Source organism: Micropterus salmoides, unplaced genomic scaffold (genome assembly GCF_014851395.1).
Source record: "Micropterus salmoides isolate LMB-PRFRI ecotype aquatic unplaced genomic scaffold, ASM1485139v1 Ms_hic_scaffold_1483, whole genome shotgun sequence".
In the NCBI taxonomy this organism is placed as follows: domain Eukaryota; kingdom Metazoa; phylum Chordata; class Actinopteri; order Centrarchiformes; family Centrarchidae; genus Micropterus; species Micropterus salmoides.
Window position 1 is genome coordinate 1 of NW_024040578.1, and position 17,116 is coordinate 17,116.

The 17,116-nt window shown below is 45.9% G+C and overlaps 12 non-coding genes across 12 annotated transcripts; all 12 read right to left on the reverse strand.

Annotated features, from left to right (window-relative positions):
• Window positions 1–2,346: 2,346 nt before the first annotated feature.
• trnap-ugg lies at window positions 2,347–2,418 on the reverse strand. Its single transcript has one exon. It is a non-coding gene; the product is annotated as a tRNA-Pro (tRNA).
• A 2,086-nt stretch (window positions 2,419–4,504) lies between these two features.
• On the reverse strand, window positions 4,505–4,576 carry trnap-ugg. The gene has a single exon. It is a non-coding gene; the product is annotated as a tRNA-Pro (tRNA).
• A 114-nt stretch (window positions 4,577–4,690) lies between these two features.
• On the reverse strand, window positions 4,691–4,762 carry trnap-cgg. The gene has a single exon. It is a non-coding gene; the product is annotated as a tRNA-Pro (tRNA).
• Window positions 4,763–6,258: 1,496 nt separating this feature from the next.
• On the reverse strand, window positions 6,259–6,330 carry trnap-agg. Its single transcript has one exon. It is a non-coding gene; the product is annotated as a tRNA-Pro (tRNA).
• Window positions 6,331–6,468: 138 nt separating this feature from the next.
• trnap-ugg lies at window positions 6,469–6,540 on the reverse strand. Its single transcript has one exon. It is a non-coding gene; the product is annotated as a tRNA-Pro (tRNA).
• A 1,878-nt stretch (window positions 6,541–8,418) lies between these two features.
• trnap-agg lies at window positions 8,419–8,490 on the reverse strand. Its single transcript has one exon. It is a non-coding gene; the product is annotated as a tRNA-Pro (tRNA).
• A 138-nt stretch (window positions 8,491–8,628) lies between these two features.
• Window positions 8,629–8,700, reverse strand: trnap-ugg. The gene has a single exon. It is a non-coding gene; the product is annotated as a tRNA-Pro (tRNA).
• A 1,878-nt stretch (window positions 8,701–10,578) lies between these two features.
• trnap-agg lies at window positions 10,579–10,650 on the reverse strand. Its single transcript has one exon. It is a non-coding gene; the product is annotated as a tRNA-Pro (tRNA).
• A 138-nt stretch (window positions 10,651–10,788) lies between these two features.
• trnap-ugg lies at window positions 10,789–10,860 on the reverse strand. Its single transcript has one exon. It is a non-coding gene; the product is annotated as a tRNA-Pro (tRNA).
• A 1,720-nt stretch (window positions 10,861–12,580) lies between these two features.
• Window positions 12,581–12,653, reverse strand: trnav-cac. Its single transcript has one exon. It is a non-coding gene; the product is annotated as a tRNA-Val (tRNA).
• Window positions 12,654–14,259: 1,606 nt separating this feature from the next.
• Window positions 14,260–14,331, reverse strand: trnav-aac. Its single transcript has one exon. It is a non-coding gene; the product is annotated as a tRNA-Val (tRNA).
• A 1,528-nt stretch (window positions 14,332–15,859) lies between these two features.
• On the reverse strand, window positions 15,860–15,932 carry trnav-cac. The gene has a single exon. It is a non-coding gene; the product is annotated as a tRNA-Val (tRNA).
• Window positions 15,933–17,116: the final 1,184 nt, after the last annotated feature.

Below are 17,116 nucleotides of genomic sequence, written 5' to 3' on the forward strand. Positions count from 1 at the left end.
CGTCCGGGATTTGAACCCGGACCTCTCGCACCCTAAGCAGAATCATACTCCTAGACCAACGAGCCACAAACACCTTTTCTGTTTTGATGAAAGACTCAGATTTCCTCACGTTAAAGTAAAACAAGCTTATCTATTAAAAGCACCTACGGGTTCATAGCAAGTGCTCCCTCGGGTTTTGAACCCAGGACCTCCCATTCCAAGGGCTCGTCCGGGATTTGAACCGGGACCTCTCGCACCCAAAGCGAATCATACCCCTAGACCAACGAGCCAGAAATCTCCTTTCTGCGTTGATGAAATAATCAGATTTCATCCAAGAAATTACTGTAAAACAAGCTTTTATACATTAAAAGCAATAAATGAAGCTTCCATGGGTTCAGAGGGAGGGCTCGTCCGGATTTGAAACCGGGACTTCGCGCACCGAAGCGAGAATCATACCCCTAGACCAACAAGCCACAAAACACCTTTTCTGTTTTGATGAAATACTCAGATTTCATCAACATTAAATAAAGTAGAGCAAGCTTATCGATTAAAAGCATAAGAAGCACCTGTTGGTTCATAGCAAGGGCTTCGCCGGGATTTGAACCCGGAACCTATCGCACCCAATGCGAGAATCATAGCCCTAGACACACGAGCCACAAAATGCCTTTTCCGTTTTGATGAAAGACTCAGATTTCATCAACATTAAGGGGCATTGTGGAGTTTCCAGCGGCCACTAGCGGTGCGGTTTTAAGATTGCAACCAGGCGTGTGCTCGTACACGTGCTGGCTTTAACTCATGAGCGAGCATAATCCGAAACACAACCGCTTTCATACAGAAATACAGAAACGCCTGCATGCGGGCTGTGGCTTTTCTCCAGACATGTTCGGGCTCTGTTACTTAAATGTTCCCGTCTCAGAGGCAGATCATCACCGGCGCCGTACCTTCCATTCAGCGCAGCGAGACACTGGCATATTGGCACAGTACTCCCGAAAAAAGTGAGAGCGGCTATAGAGAGACAGGGAGACGGCTTCACACAACATGGTGGAAACTCAGGTAAACTCCCAGCGCAACGGTACAGTAATGTTTTTATCAGCTTGATGTTGAACTAATCCATGCTCGTTACATGATAATGGTACAGTGACTGCATTCAGCCGACGTGCTACATCGTTAGCTCGCCTGCTGCTTTCAGTAACTGTGTATCTTTCACCGGAGGCTCAGCAATGTCAGCACAGCTAAAAGTATTGGATGATAATGAAACGGTTAGTGAGCCGGACTGAATATTCTAACGAGATTGTGTCACACTTTATAACAGTTAGTTAACTAGTGTTAGTGGATGCTCTTCCTCTGTTGTATATTTGTGGGTCACGTTAGTTACAGCGACTGAGAGGTGGAGAAGCTGTGTACCTGAGTATCGGTAAAGGGCAATAAAATCTAAATTGAACGTTACGAAGCAAACAGCGGCAGGTCCGATCTAGTGTAGCGTTAGCTGGCTGCTCGTGGCTGCATCACTAGGGGACAGTAAACAAACCGATCCACATTTGCTTTTTACCGTTACATCATTTCTTGCAGGCTTTGACACTTTGACATAATACCAGTGGTACACAGGAAAGTAACATGGGTGGCGTTAGTTGGTGAAGTAACGTGGAAAGCGATACAACTTTGCACCGGATAACATTAGCAACTGCTCGGTGTTAGCCGGCGAGCTAACGTGACTTTCTCTGTGTTTCTCCAGCTTTACTAATGCTCACTTTGTTCTTGCTCGACATCATCTGAACCTGTTTGGTCTGATGGGCTTCAGCACATAAACCTTTATTGTTGTTTTGTGGACTTACGTGGAGCCCGTGTTTCACTGTGAGCCGGTTATGTTTATGCTGTTAGTGGACTGCATGTCGTTAGCTGCCGTGTTGTCGCTGTAGCGTGAGAGGCTCGGGAGCGCGCACAGGGCTGAATCCGACCCGGTGTCCTCACATTAAAAGCAGAATAGTGGCTGATGCGAGCAACGGAGAAAACAGGCGTGTGCTTCATTTCTAAGTGACTTTTGAGCCCATTGACAATAAGGCAATGAAAATTTGATTTACTAAAATCAAAAACTTACATATGGCCCCTTTAAATTACAGTGAAAATAGCTTCATATTTGAAGCAACGACGGTTTCTTGGTAAGGGCTCGTCCGGGATTTGAACCGGGACCTCTCGCACCCTAAGCGAGAATCATACTCCTAGACCAACGAGCCACAAAACACCTTTTCTGTTTTGATGAAAGACTCAGATTTCCTCAACGTTAAAGTAAAACAAGCTTTATCTATTAAAAGCACCTACGGGTTCATAGCAAGTGCTCCCCGGGTTTTGAACCAGGACCTCCCATTCCAAGGGCTCGTCCGGGATTTGAACCCGGGACCTCTCGCACCCAAAGCGAGAATCATACCCCTAGACCAACGAGCCAGAAATCTCCTTTTCTGCGTTGATGAAATAATCAGATTTCATCCAAATGAAATTACTGTAAAACAAGCTTTATACATTAAAAGCAATAAAGAAGCTTCCATGGGTTCAGAGGGAGGGCTCGTCCGGGATTTGAAACCGGGACTTCGCGCACCCGAAGCGAGAATCATACCCCTAGACCAACAAGCCACAAAACACCTTTTCTGTTTTGATGAAATACTCAGATTTCATCAACATTAAAATAAAGTAGAGCAAGCTTTATCGATTAAAAGCAATAAGAAGCACCTGTTGGTTCATAGCAAGGGCTTCCCCGGGATTTGAACCCGGAACCTATCGCACCCAATGCGAGAATCATAGCCCTAGACACACGAGCCACAAAATGCCTTTTCCGTTTTGATGAAAGACTCAGATTTCATCAACATTAAAGGGGCATTGTGGAGTTTCCAGCGGCCACTAGCGGTGCGGTTTTAAGATTGCAACCAGGCGTGTGCTCGTACACGTGCTGGCTTTAACTCATGAGCGAGCATAATCCGAAACACAACCGCTTTCATACAGAAATACAGAAACGCCTGCATGCGGGCTGTGGCTTTTCTCCAGACATGTTCGGGCTCTGTTACTTAAATGTTCCCGTCTCAGAGGCAGATCATCACCGGCGCCGTACCTTCCATTCAGCGCAGCGAGACACTGGCATATTGGCACAGTACTCCCGAAAAAAGTGAGAGCGGCTATAGAGAGACAGGGAGACGGCTTCACACAACATGGTGGAAACTCAGGTAAACTCCCAGCGCAACGGTACAGTAATGTTTTTATCAGCTTGATGTTGAACTAATCCATGCTCGTTACATGATAATGGTACAGTGACTGCATTCAGCCGACGTGCTACATCGTTAGCTCGCCTGCTGCTTTCAGTAACTGTGTATCTTTCACCGGAGGCTCAGCAATGTCAGCACAGCTAAAAGTATTGGATGATAATGAAACGGTTAGTGAGCCGGACTGAATATTCTAACGAGATTGTGTCACACTTTATAACAGTTAGTTAACTAGTGTTAGTGGATGCTCTTCCTCTGTGTTGTATATTATGTGGGTCACGTTAGTTACAGCGCTGAGAGGTGGAGAAGCTGTGTACCTGAGTATCGGTAAAGGGCAATAAAATCTAAATTGAACGTTACGAAGCAAACAGCGGCAGGTCCGATCTAGTGTAGCGTTAGCTGGCTGCTCGTGGCTGCATCACTAGGGGACAGTAAACAAACCGATCCACATTTGCTTTTTACCGTTACATCATTTCTTGCAGGCTTTGACACTTTGACATAATACCAGTGGTACACAGGAAAGTAACATGGGTGGCGTTAGTTGGTGAAGTAACGTGGAAAGCGATACAACTTTGCACCGGATAACATTAGCAACTGCTCGGTGTTAGCCGGCGAGCTAACGTGACTTTCTCTGTGTTTCTCCAGCTTTACTAATGCTCACTTTGTTCTTGCTCGACATCATCTGAACCTGTTTGGTCTGATGGGCTTCAGCACATAAACCTTTATTGTTGTTTTGTGGACTTACGTGGAGCCCGTGTTTCACTGTGAGCCGGTTATGTTTATGCTGTTAGTGGACTGCATGTCGTTAGCTGCCGTGTTGTCGCTGTAGCGTGAGAGGCTCGGGAGCGCGCACAGGGCTGAATCCGACCCGGTGTCCTCACATTAAAAGCAGAATAGTGGCTGATGCGAGCAACGGAGAAAACAGGCGTGTGCTTCATTTCTAAGTGACTTTTCAGCCCATTGACAATAAGGCAATGAAAATTTGATTTACTAAAATCAAAAACTTACATATGGCCCCTTTAAATTACAGTGAAAATAGCTTCATATTTGAAGCAACGACGGTTTCTTGGTAAGGGCTCGTCCGGATTTGAACCCGGGACCTCTCGCACCCTAAGCGAGAATCATACTCCTAGACCAACGAGCCACAAAACACCTTTTCTGTTTTGATGAAAGACTCAGATTTCCTCAACGTTAAAGTAAAACAAGCTTTATCTATTAAAAGCACCTACGGTTCATAGCAAGTGCTCCCCGGGTTTTGAACCCTGGACCTCCCATTCCAAGGGCTCGTCCGGGATTTGAACCCGGGACCTCTCGCACCCAAAGCGAGAATCATACCCCTAGACCAACGAGCCAGAAATCTCCTTTTCTGCGTTGATGAAATAATCAGATTTCATCCAAATGAAATCACTGGAAAACAAGCTTTATATATTAAAAGCAATAAAGAAGCTTCTATGGGTTCAGAGGGTGGGCTTGTCCGGGATTTGAACCCGGGACCTCTCGCACCCGAAGCGAGAAACATACCCCTAGACCAACAAGCCACAAAACACCTTTTCTGTTTTGATGAAATACTCAGATTTCATCAACATTAAAATAAAGTAGAGCAAGCTTTATCGATTAAAAGCAATAAGAAGCAACTGTTGGTTCATAGCAAGGGCTTTGCCGGGATTTGAACCCGGAACCTATCGCACCCAATGCGAGAATCATAGCCCTAGACACACGAGCCACAAAATGCCTTTTCCGTTTTGATGAAAGACTCAGATTTCATCAACATTAAAGAGGGATTGTGGAGTTTCCAGCGGCCACTAGCGGTGCGGTTTTAAGATTGCAACCAGGCGTGTGCTGGTACACGTGCTGGCTTTAACTCATGAGCGAGCATAATCCGAAACACAACCGCTTTCATACAGAAATACAGAAACGCCTGCATGCGGGCTGTGGCTTTTCTCCAGACATGTTCGGGCTCTGTTACTTAAATGTTCCCGTCTCAGAGGCAGATCATCACCGGCGCCGTACCTTCCATTCAGCGCAGCGAGACACTGGCATATTGGCACAGTACTCCCGAAAAAAGTGAGAGCGGCTATAGAGAGACAGGGAGACAGCTTCACACAACATGGTGGAAACTCAGGTAAACTCCCACGCAACGGTACAGTAATGTTTTTATCAGCTTGATGTTGAACTAATCCATGCTCGTTACATGATAATGGTACAGTGACTGCATTCAGCCACGTGCTACATCGTTAGCTCGCCTGCTGCTTTCAGTAACTGTGTATCTTTCACCGGAGGCTCAGCAATGTCAGCACAGCTAAAAGTATTGGATGATAATGAAACGGTTAGTGAGCCGGACTGAATATTCTAACGAGATTGTGTCACACTTTATAACAGTTAGTTAACTAGTGTTAGTGGATGCTCTTCCTCTGTGTTGTATATTATGTGGGTCACGTTAGTTACAGCGACTGAGAGGTGGAGAAGCTGTGTACCTGAGTATCGGTAAAGGGCATAAAATCTAAATTGAACGTTACGAAGCAAACAGCGGCAGGTCCGATCTAGTGTAGCGTTAGCTGGCTGCTCGTGGCTGCATCACTAGGGGACAGTAAACAAACCGATCCACATTTGCTTTTTACCGTTACATCATTTCTTGCAGGCTTTGACACTTTGACATAATACCAGTGGTACACAGGAAAGTAACATGGGTGGCGTTAGTTGGTGAAGTAACGTGGAAAGCGATACAACTTTGCACCGGATAACATTAGCAATAGTGGACTGCATGTCGTTAGCTGCCGTGTTGTCGCTGTAGCGTGAGAGGCTCGGGAGCGCGCACAGGGCTGAATCCGACCCGGTGTCCTCACATTAAAAGCAGAATAGTGGCTGATGCGAGCAACAGAGAAAACAGGCGTGTGCTTCATTCTAAGTGACTTTTGAGCCCATTGACAATAAGGCAATGAAAATTTGATTTACTAAAATCAAAAACTTACATATGGCCCCTTTAAATTACAGTGAAAATAGCTTCATATTTGAAGCAACGACGGTTTCTTGGTAAGGGCTCGTCCGGGATTTGAACCCGGGACCTCTCGCACCCTAAGCGAGAATCATACTCCTAGACCAACGAGCCACAAAACACCTTTTCTGTTTTGATGAAAGACTCAGATTTCCTCAACGTTAAAGTAAAACAAGCTTTATCTATTAAAAGCACCTACGGGTTCATAGCAAGTGCTCCCTCGGGTTTTGAACCCAGGACCTCCCATTCCAAGGGCTCGTCCGGGATTTGAACCCGGGACCTCTCGCACCCAAAGCGAGAATCATACCCCTAGACCAACGAGCCAGAAATCTCCTTTTCTGCGTTGATGAAATAATCAGATTTCATCCAAATGAAATTACTGTAAAACAAGCTTTATACATTAAAAGCAATAAAGAAGCTTCCATGGGTTCAGAGGGAGGGCTCGTCCGGGATTTGAAACCGGGACTTCGCGCACCCGAAGCGAGAATCATACCCCTAGACCAACAAGCCACAAAACACCTTTTCTGTTTTGATGAAATACTCAGATTTCATCAACATTAAAATAAAGTAGAGCAAGCTTTATCGATTAAAAGCAATAAGAAGCACTGTTGGTTCATAGCAAGGGCTTCGCCGGGATTTGAACCCGGAACCTATCGCACCCAATGCGAGAATCATAGCCCTAGACACACGAGCCACAAAATGCCTTTTCCGTTTTGATGAAAGACTCAGATTTCATCAACATTAAAGGGGCATTGTGGAGTTTCCAGCGGCCACTAGCGGTGCGGTTTTAAGATTGCAACCAGGCGTGTGCTCGTACACGTGCTGGCTTTAACTCATGAGCGAGCATAATCCGAAACACAACCGCTTTCATACAGAAATACAGAAACGCCTGCATGCGGGCTGTGGCTTTTCTCCAGACATGTTCGGGCTCTGTTACTTAAATGTTCCCGTCTCAGAGGCAGATCATCACCGGCGCCGTACCTTCCATTCAGCGCAGCGAGACACTGGCATATTGGCACAGTACTCCCGAAAAAAGTGAGAGCGGCTATAGAGAGACAGGGAGACGGCTTCACACAACATGGTGGAAACTCAGGTAAACTCCCAGCGCAACGGTACAGTAATGTTTTTATCAGCTTGATGTTGAACTAATCCATGCTCGTTACATGATAATGGTACAGTGACTGCATTCAGCCGACGTGCTACATCGTTAGCTCGCCTGCTGCTTTCAGTAACTGTGTATCTTTCACCGGAGGCTCAGCAATGTCAGCACAGCTAAAAGTATTGGATGATAATGAAACGGTTAGTGAGCCGGACTGAATATTCTAACGAGATTGTGTCACACTTTATAACAGTTAGTTAACTAGTGTTAGTGGATGCTCTTCCTCTGTGTTGTATATTATGTGGGTCACGTTAGTTACAGCGACTGAGAGGTGGAGAAGCTGTGTACCTGAGTATCGGTAAAGGGCAATAAAATCTAAATTGAACGTTACGAAGCAAACAGCGGCAGGTCCGATCTAGTGTAGCGTTAGCTGGCTGCTCGTGGCTGCATCACTAGGGGACAGTAAACAAACCGATCCACATTTGCTTTTTACCGTTACATCATTTCTTGCAGGCTTTGACACTTTGACATAATACCAGTGGTACACAGGAAAGTAACATGGGTGGCGTTAGTTGGTGAAGTAACGTGGAAAGCGATACAACTTTGCACCGGATAACATTAGCAACTGCTCGGTGTTAGCCGGCGAGCTAACGTGACTTTCTCTGTGTTTCTCCAGCTTTACTAATGCTCACTTTGTTCTTGCTCGACATCATCTGAACCTGTTTGGTCTGATGGGCTTCAGCACATAAACCTTTATTGTTGTTTTGTGGCTTACGTGGAGCCCGTGTTTCACTGTGAGCCGGTTATGTTTATGCTGTTAGTGGACTGCATGTCGTTAGCTGCCGTGTTGTCGCTGTAGCGTGAGAGGCTCGGGAGCGCGCACAGGGCTGAATCCGACCCGGTGTCCTCACATTAAAAGCAGAATAGTGGCTGATGCGAGCAACGGAGAAAACAGGCGTGTGCTTCATTTCTAAGTGACTTTTGAGCCCATTGACAATAAGGCAATGAAAATTTGATTTACTAAAATCAAAAACTTACATATGGCCCCTTTAAATTACAGTGAAAATAGCTTCATATTTGAAGCAACGACGGTTTCTTGGTAAGGGCTCGTCCGGGATTTGAACCCGGGACCTCTCGCACCCTAAGCGAGAATCATACTCCTAGACCAACGAGCCACAAAACACCTTTTCTGTTTTGATGAAAGACTCAGATTTCCTCAACGTTAAAGTAAAACAAGCTTTATCTATTAAAAGCACCTACGGGTTCATAGCAAGTGCTCCCTCGGGTTTTGAACCCAGGACCTCCCATTCCAAGGGCTCGTCCGGGATTTGAACCCGGGACCTCTCGCACCCAAAGCGAGAATCATACCCCTAGACCAACGAGCCAGAAATCTCCTTTTCTGCGTTGATGAAATAATCAGATTTCATCCAAATGAAATTACTGTAAAACAACTTTATACATTAAAAGCAATAAAGAAGCTTCCATGGGTTCAGAGGGAGGGCTCGTCCGGGATTTGAAACCGGGACTTCGCGCACCCGAAGCGAGAATCATACCCCTAGACCAACAAGCCACAAAACACCTTTTCTGTTTTGATGAAATACTCAGATTTCATCAACATTAAAATAAAGTAGAGCAAGCTTTATCGATTAAAAGCAATAAGAAGCAACTGTTGGTTCATAGCAAGGGCTTCGCCGGGATTTGAACCCGGAACCTATCGCACCCAATGCGAGAATCATAGCCCTAGACACACGAGCCACAAAATGCCTTTTCCGTTTTGATGAAAGACTCAGATTTCATCAACATTAAAGGGGCATTGTGGAGTTTCCAGCGGCCACTAGCGGTGCGGTTTTAAGATTGCAACCAGGCGTGTGCTGGTACACGTGCTGGCTTTAACTCATGAGCGAGCATAATCCGAAACACAACCGCTTTCATACAGAAATACAGAAACGCCTGCATGCGGGCTGTGGCTTTTCTCCAGACATGTTCGGGCTCTGTTACTTAAATGTTCCCGTCTCAGAGGCAGATCATCACCGGCGCCGTACCTTCCATTCAGCGCAGCGAGACACTGGCATATTGGCACAGTACTCCCGAAAAAAGTGAGAGCGGCTATAGAGAGACAGGGAGACGGCTTCACACAACATGGTGGAAACTCAGGTAAACTCCCAGCGCAACGGTACAGTAATGTTTTTATCAGCTTGATGTTGAACTAATCCATGCTCGTTACATGATAATGGTACAGTGACTGCATTCAGCCGACGTGCTACATCGTTAGCTCGCCTGCTGCTTTCAGTAACTGTGTATCTTTCACCGGAGGCTCAGCAATGTCAGCACAGCTAAAAGTATTGGATGATAATGAAACGGTTAGTGAGCCGGACTGAATATTCTAACGAGATTGTGTCACACTTTATAACAGTTAGTTAACTAGTGTTAGTGGATGCTCTTCCTCTGTGTTGTATATTATGTGGGTCACGTTAGTTACAGCGACTGAGAGGTGGAGAAGCTGTGTACCTGAGTATCGGTAAAGGGCAATAAAATCTAAATTGAACGTTACGAAGCAAACAGCGGCAGGTCCGATCTAGTGTAGCGTTAGCTGGCTGCTCGTGGCTGCATCACTAGGGGACAGTAAACAAACCGATCCACATTTGCTTTTTACCGTTACATCATTTCTTGCAGGCTTTGACACTTTGACATAATACCAGTGGTACACAGGAAAGTAACATGGGTGGCGTTAGTTGGTGAAGTAACGTGGAAAGCGATACAACTTTGCACCGGATAACATTAGCAACTGCTCGGTGTTAGCCGGCGAGCTAACGTGACTTTCTCTGTGTTTCTCCAGCTTTACTAATGCTCACTTTGTTCTTGCTCGACATCATCTGAACCTGTTTGGTCTGATGGGCTTCAGCACATAAACCTTTATTGTTGTTTTGTGGACTTACGTGGAGCCCGTGTTTCACTGTGAGCCGGTTATGTTTATGCTGTTAGTGGACTGCATGTCGTTAGCTGCCGTGTTGTCGCTGTAGCGTGAGAGGCTCGGGAGCGCGCACAGGGCTGAATCCGACCCGGTGTCCTCACATTAAAAGCAGAATAGTGGCTGATGCGAGCAACAGAGAAAACAGGCGTGTGCTTCATTTCTAAGTGACTTTTGAGCCCATTGACAATAAGGCAATGAAAATTTGATTTACTAAAATCAAAACTTACATATGGCCCCTTTAAATTACAGTGAAAATAGCTTCATATTTGAAGCAACGACGGTTTCTTGGTAAGGGCTCGTCCGGGATTTGAACCCGGGACCTCTCGCACCCTAAGCGAGAATCATACTCCTAGACCAACGAGCCACAAAACACCTTTTCTGTTTTGATGAAAGACTCAGATTTCCTCAACGTTAAAGTAAAACAAGCTTTATCTATTAAAAGCACCTACGGGTTCATAGCAAGTGCTCCCTCGGGTTTTGAACCCAGGACCTCCCATTCCAAGGGCTCGTCCGGGATTTGAACCCGGGACCTTTCGCACCCAAAGCGAGAATCATACCCCTAGACCAACGAGCCAGAAATCTCCTTTTCTGTTTTGATGAAATACTCAGATTTCATCAACATTAAAATAAAGTAGAGCAAGCTTTATCGATTAAAAGCAATAAGAAGCACCTGTTGGTTCATAGCAAGGGCTTCCCCGGGAATTGAACCCGGAACCTATCGCACCCAATGCGAGAATCATAGCCCTAGACACACGAGCCACAAAATGCCTTTTCCGTTTTGATGAAAGACTCAGATTTCATCAACATTAAAGGGGCATTGTGGAGTTTCCAGCGGCCACTAGCGGTGCGGTTTTAAGATTGCAACCAGGCGTGTGCTGGTACACGTGCTGGCTTTAACTCATGAGCGAGCATAATCCGAAACACAACCGCTTTCATACAGAAATACAGAAACGCCTGCATGCGGGCTGTGGCTTTTCTCCAGACATGTTCGGGCTCTGTTACTTAAATGTTCCCGTCTCAGAGGCAGATCATCACCGGCGCCGTACCTTCCATTCAGCGCAGCGAGACACTGGCATATTGGCACAGTACTCCCGAAAAAAGTGAGAGCGGCTATAGAGAGACAGGGAGACGGCTTCACACAACATGGTGGAAACTCAGGTAAACTCCCAGCGCAACGGTACAGTAATGTTTTATCAGCTTGATGTTGAACTAATCCATGCTCGTTACATGATAATGGTACAGTGACTGCATTCAGCCGACGTGCTACATCGTTAGCTCGCCTGCTGCTTTCAGTAACTGTGTATCTTTCACCGGAGGCTCAGCAATGTCAGCACAGCTAAAAGTATTGGATGATAATGAAACGGTTAGTGAGCCGGACTGAATATTCTAACGAGATTGTGTCACACTTTATAACAGTTAGTTAACTAGTGTTAGTGGATGCTCTTCCTCTGTGAAGCGGACTGAGAGGTGGAGAAGCTGTGTACCTGAGTATCGGTAAAGGGCAATAAAATCTAAATTGAACAGCGGCAGGTCCGATCTAGTGTAGCGTTAGCTGGCTGCTTGTGGCTGCATCACTAGGGGACAGTAAACAAATCGATCCACATTTGCTTTTTACCGTTACATCATTTCTTGCAGGCTTTGACACTTTGACATAATACCAGTGGTACACAGGAAAGTAACATGGGTCGCGTTATGGTGAAGTAATGGTGTGGTTACACGTGCTCTGCGGTTGTGAGGCCACAGGAGAGGAACTTGATAGCTGAACGCTCAGGCTCCTAGTCTACTTTTTGGAGACTCTAGCAATCACAAGTAACCCTGCATTCTGGGAGCGCAGTGCTCTGGTGGTGTAGTAAGGTACTATGAGCTCTTTAAGATAAAATGGTGCCTGACCATTAAGAGCTTTGTAGGTAAGAAGAATGATTTTAAATTCTATTCTGGATTTTACTGGAAGCCAATGCAAAGAAGCTAAAACGGGGAGAAATATGATCTCTTTTCCTGGTTCCTGTCAGAACACGTGCTGCAGCATTCTGGATCAGCTGAAGAGTCTTAATAGCCTGATAATAAGGAATTGCAGTAATCCAGCCTAGAAGTAACAAATGCATGGACTAGTTTTTCTGCATCATTTTTAGAAAGGATGTTCCTGATTTTCGCAATATTACGTAGCTGAAAAAAGGCGGTCCTTGAAATTTGCTTAATGTGAGACTTAAACGACATGTCCTGATCAAAGATAACTCCAAGATTGCTCACAGTGGTGCTGTTTGACTTTAATCCTGAGACGAGAGACCAAAGGGCAGTGTTTCTGCCCAGTTTCGAACTGGGGACCTTTCGCGTGTGAGGCGAACGTGATAACCACTACACTACAGAAACGGACTGCTGCCAGCCCTCACACAAGTGCACCTTACTGCGTTCTTTTTTGAACTGCAGCGTTCGTAGGATCATCACGGGTGGTAGACAGTTTCAGGATATTGATGTGACAAACCCGTGTTTTCGCGCTTCCTGTTCGGGTTACTGATTACATCTGTGTTGCTGCGTTTTTGCCGTCTTTGAATTTTACACTAACAGCAATGAGCAAACATCTGGAGAGCGGAAGCAATACGCTCAAAAGTTCGGAGTCCTCTTCGTTTTCTCGAAACACTGGCACTAAAGAAATGTACTGGCTGATATCAAACGAACTGGGATGTAGACAAGCGGAAATACAGGGCGTGCTTGCGGTGACGCGGTAGTCCTCGCTAGTATAAGACAGTGGGATGTATCTCAGCGTGACTCTACCCTTTCCTTGAGAAAGAGGAGTTCCAGCCTATTGCCATTGGTCCTATTGTCACCTTCCTTCCGTTGACATGGTGCGGTCCGCTTTACTGATGATGTGACCGAGCCGTTTGATATACTGAACAAAATTATAAACGCAGCACTTTTGTTTTTGCCCCCATTCATCATGAGCTGAACTCAAAGATCTAATACTTTCTCTATGTACACAAAGGGCCTATTTCTCTCAAATACAACAAATCTGTCAAAATCTGTGTTAGTGAGCACTTCTCCTTTGCCGAGATAATCCATCCACCTCACAGGTGTGGCATATCGAGATGCTGATCAGACAAGCATGGGTATTGCACAGGTGTGCCTTTGGCTGGCCACAATAAAAGGACACTCGATAATGTGCAGTTTCACTGTATTGAGGGGGCGGGGTTCCCAAAACCAGTCAGTATCTGGTGTGTACATACATGCTGTCTGCCATCTGCCCTGTACAGTGAAAACTCGGATTGATCCGTGAAGAGAACACCTCTCCAAAGTGCCAGGCGCCATCGAATGTGAGCATTTGCCCACTCAAGTCGGTTACGACGACGAGGACGACGAGCATGCAGATGAGCTTCCCTGAGACGGTTCCTGACAGTTTGTGCAGAAATTCTTTGACGATCTTGGAGGTGAAGATGCTGGATGTGGAGGTCCTGGGATGGTGTGGTTACACGTGCTCTGCGGTTGTGAGGCCAGTTGGCTGTACTGCCAAATTCTCTGAAATTCCTTTGGAGATGGCTTATGGTAGAGAAATGAACACTCAATTCACGGGCCACCGCTCTGGCGGACATTCCTGCAGCCAGCATGCCAGTTGCACGCTCCCTCAAAAATTTTCGACATCTGTGGCATTGTTCTGTGTGATGGAACTGCAAATTTTCGAGTTGGCCTTTTATTGTGGCCAGCCTAAGGCACACATGTGCAATACCCATGCTGTCTGATCAGCATCTTGATATGCCACACCTGTGAGGTGGATGGATTATCTTGGAAAAGGAGAAATGCTCACTGACACAGATTTTGACAGATTTGTGAACAATATTTGAGAGAAATAGGCCCTTTGTGTACATAGAGAAAGTATTAGATCTTTGAGTTCAGCTCATGATGAATGGCGGCAAAAACTTAAAGTTTTGCGTGTATAAGTTTGTTCAGTGAATTTCTGCTCAGAGTAGACGTGGACATAGGGGCGTGTTTCCGCCCGGTTTCGAACCGGGGCCCTTTCGCGTGTTAGGCGAACGGAATACCACTACACTACGGAAACTGCTGAAGAGTGTGCGAAGGTCGGGGTTCGATTCCCCGACGGGAGAGTTCAGTTCTCTAGCAGCTGCTGATTATTCACCAAGAAAGACAAAAGTAATACAGCAGCATGGAGGACGTCCATCTGTCTGGGTGAGGATGGGGTTACCTTACCTAATAACAAGAGGACATTGACAAAGCGTATGAGTGAAGTTGTAAGTCCATGTCTTTATTAACAAGTTCTACTTTATGTGTACACAGTAGTATACATTGTGCGGTTGTCTGATAGTTTGGCCGAGTACAGTTTGACTTTAATCCTGAGACGAGAGACCAAAGAGCAGTGTTTCTGCACAGTTTCGAACTGGGACCCTTTCCTATATGAGGCGAACGTGACAGTTTCAGGATATTGATGTGACAAACCCGTGTTTTCGCGTTCCTGTTGGTTACTGATTACATCTGTGTTGCTACGTTTTTGCCGTCTTTGAATTTTACACTAACAGCAATGAGCAAACATCTGGAACAAAACATCATAAAAGAGCAGATCTAGACCATACTCTATGATGCTATTTACAGAAGCCCAACAGTTCCCACCAAGAGCAAGCACTAGGCGACAGAGGCAAGGAAAAACTTCCTTTTAAGAGGCAGAAACCTCAAGCAGAACCATGGCTCAGGGTGGGCGGCCATCTGCCTCGACCGTATGGGTGAAGGAGGAGAGGGGAGAGAGAGAGGGGGGGGGGGGAGAGAGAGGAGAGGGCAGAAGAGGAACACGGAGAAAAAGAGAGAGGATGGAAGGAGAGAGAGGGGAGGGAGGCAGCCTACACAATATACACACACAGAGGTACAGACAGTAAAGGCGATGTTGCTATAGACTAAATGAAAAAGGGTACAGATATTTATAGTAGTGTTAATGATAACAATCGTAATGTTAATGATTATAATAACAATAAAATAATAGGACTAGTAACAATAGTCGTTGCAGCAGAGGGCGCCGAGCAGGAACACGGGGGCAGCAGGTGACCCGCAGCCACAGATCCAGACTCCACAGCTCCAGAGCCAGAAAACCTGCAGGAAGTGATAGCAGGAGAGAGGAGAGGGACGAGAAAGCACAAGACTATCTTTAAGATAAGATGGTGCCTGACCATTAAGGGCTTTGTAGGTAAGAAGAATGATTTTAAATTCTATTCTGGATTTTACTGGAAGCCAATGCAAAGAAGCTAAAACGGGAGAAATATGATCTTTTCCTGGTTCCTGTCAGAACACGTGCTGCAGCATTCTGGATCAGCTGAAGAGTCTTAATGGACTTTTTCGAGCAGCCTGATAATAAGGAATTGCAGTAATCCAGCCTAGAAGTAACAAATGCATGGACTAGTTTTTCTGCATCTTTTTAGACAGGATGTTCCTGATTTTCGCAATATTACGTAGCTGAAAAAAGGCGGTCCTTGAAATTTGCTTAATGTGAGACTTAAACGACATGTCCTGATCAAAGATAACTCCAAGATTGCTCACAGTGGTGCTGTTTGACTTTAATCCTGAGACGAGAGACCAAAGGGCAGTGTTTCTGCCCAGTTTCGAACTGGGGACCTTTCGCGTGTGAGGCGAACGTGATAACCACTACACTACAGAAACGGACGGCTGCCAGCCCTCACACAAGTGCACCTTACTGCGTTCTTTTTGAACTGCAGCGTTCGTGGGATCATCACGGGTGGTAGACAGTTTCAGGATATTGATGTGACAAACCCGTGTTTTCGCGCTTCCTGTTCGGGTTACTGATTACATCTGTGTTGCTGCGTTTTTGCCGTCTTTGAATTTTACACTAACAGCAATGAGCAAACATCTGGAGAGCGGAAGCAATACGCTCAAAAGTTCGGAGTCCTCTTCGTTTTCTCGAAACACTGGCACTAAAGAAATGACTGGCTGATATCAAACGAACTGGGATGTAGACAAGCGGAAATACAGGGCGTGCTTGCGGTGACGCGGTAGTCCTCGCTAGTATAAGACAGTGGGATGTATCTCAGCGTGACTCTACCCTTTCCTTGAGAAAGAGGAGTTCCAGCCTATTGCCATTGGTCCTATTGTCACCTTCCTTCCGTTGACATGGTGCGGTCCGCTTTACTGATGATGTGACCGAGCCGTTTGATATACTGAACAAAATTATAACGCAGCACTTTTGTTTTTGCCCCCATTCATCATGAGCTGAACTCAAAGATCTAATACTTTCTCTATGTACACAAAGGGCCTATTTCTCTCAAATACACAAATCTGTCAAAATCTGTGTTAGTGAGCACTTCTCCTTTGCCGAGATAATCCATCCACCTCACAGGTGTGGCATATCGAGATGCTGATCAGACAAGCATGGGTATTGCCAGGTGTGCCTTTGGCTGGCCACAAAAAGGACACTCGATAATGTGCAGTTTCACTGTATTGAGGGGCGGGGTTCCCAAAACCAGTCAGTATCTGGTGTGTACATACATGCTGTCTGCCATCTGCCCTGTACAGTGAAAACTCGGATTGATCCGTGAAGAGAAACACCTCTCCAAAGTGCCAGGCGCCATCGAATGTGAGCATTTGCCCACTCAAGTCGGTTACGACGACGAGGACGACGAGCATGCAGATGAGCTTCCCTGAGACGGTTCCTGACAGTTTGTGCAGAAATTCTTTGACGATCTTGGAGGTGAAGATGCTGGATGTGGAGGTCCTGGGATGGTGTGGTTACACGTGCTCTGCGGTTGTGAGGCCAGTTGGCTGTACTGCCAAATTCTCTGAAATTCCTTTGGAGATGGCTTATGGTAGAGAAATGAACACTCAATTCA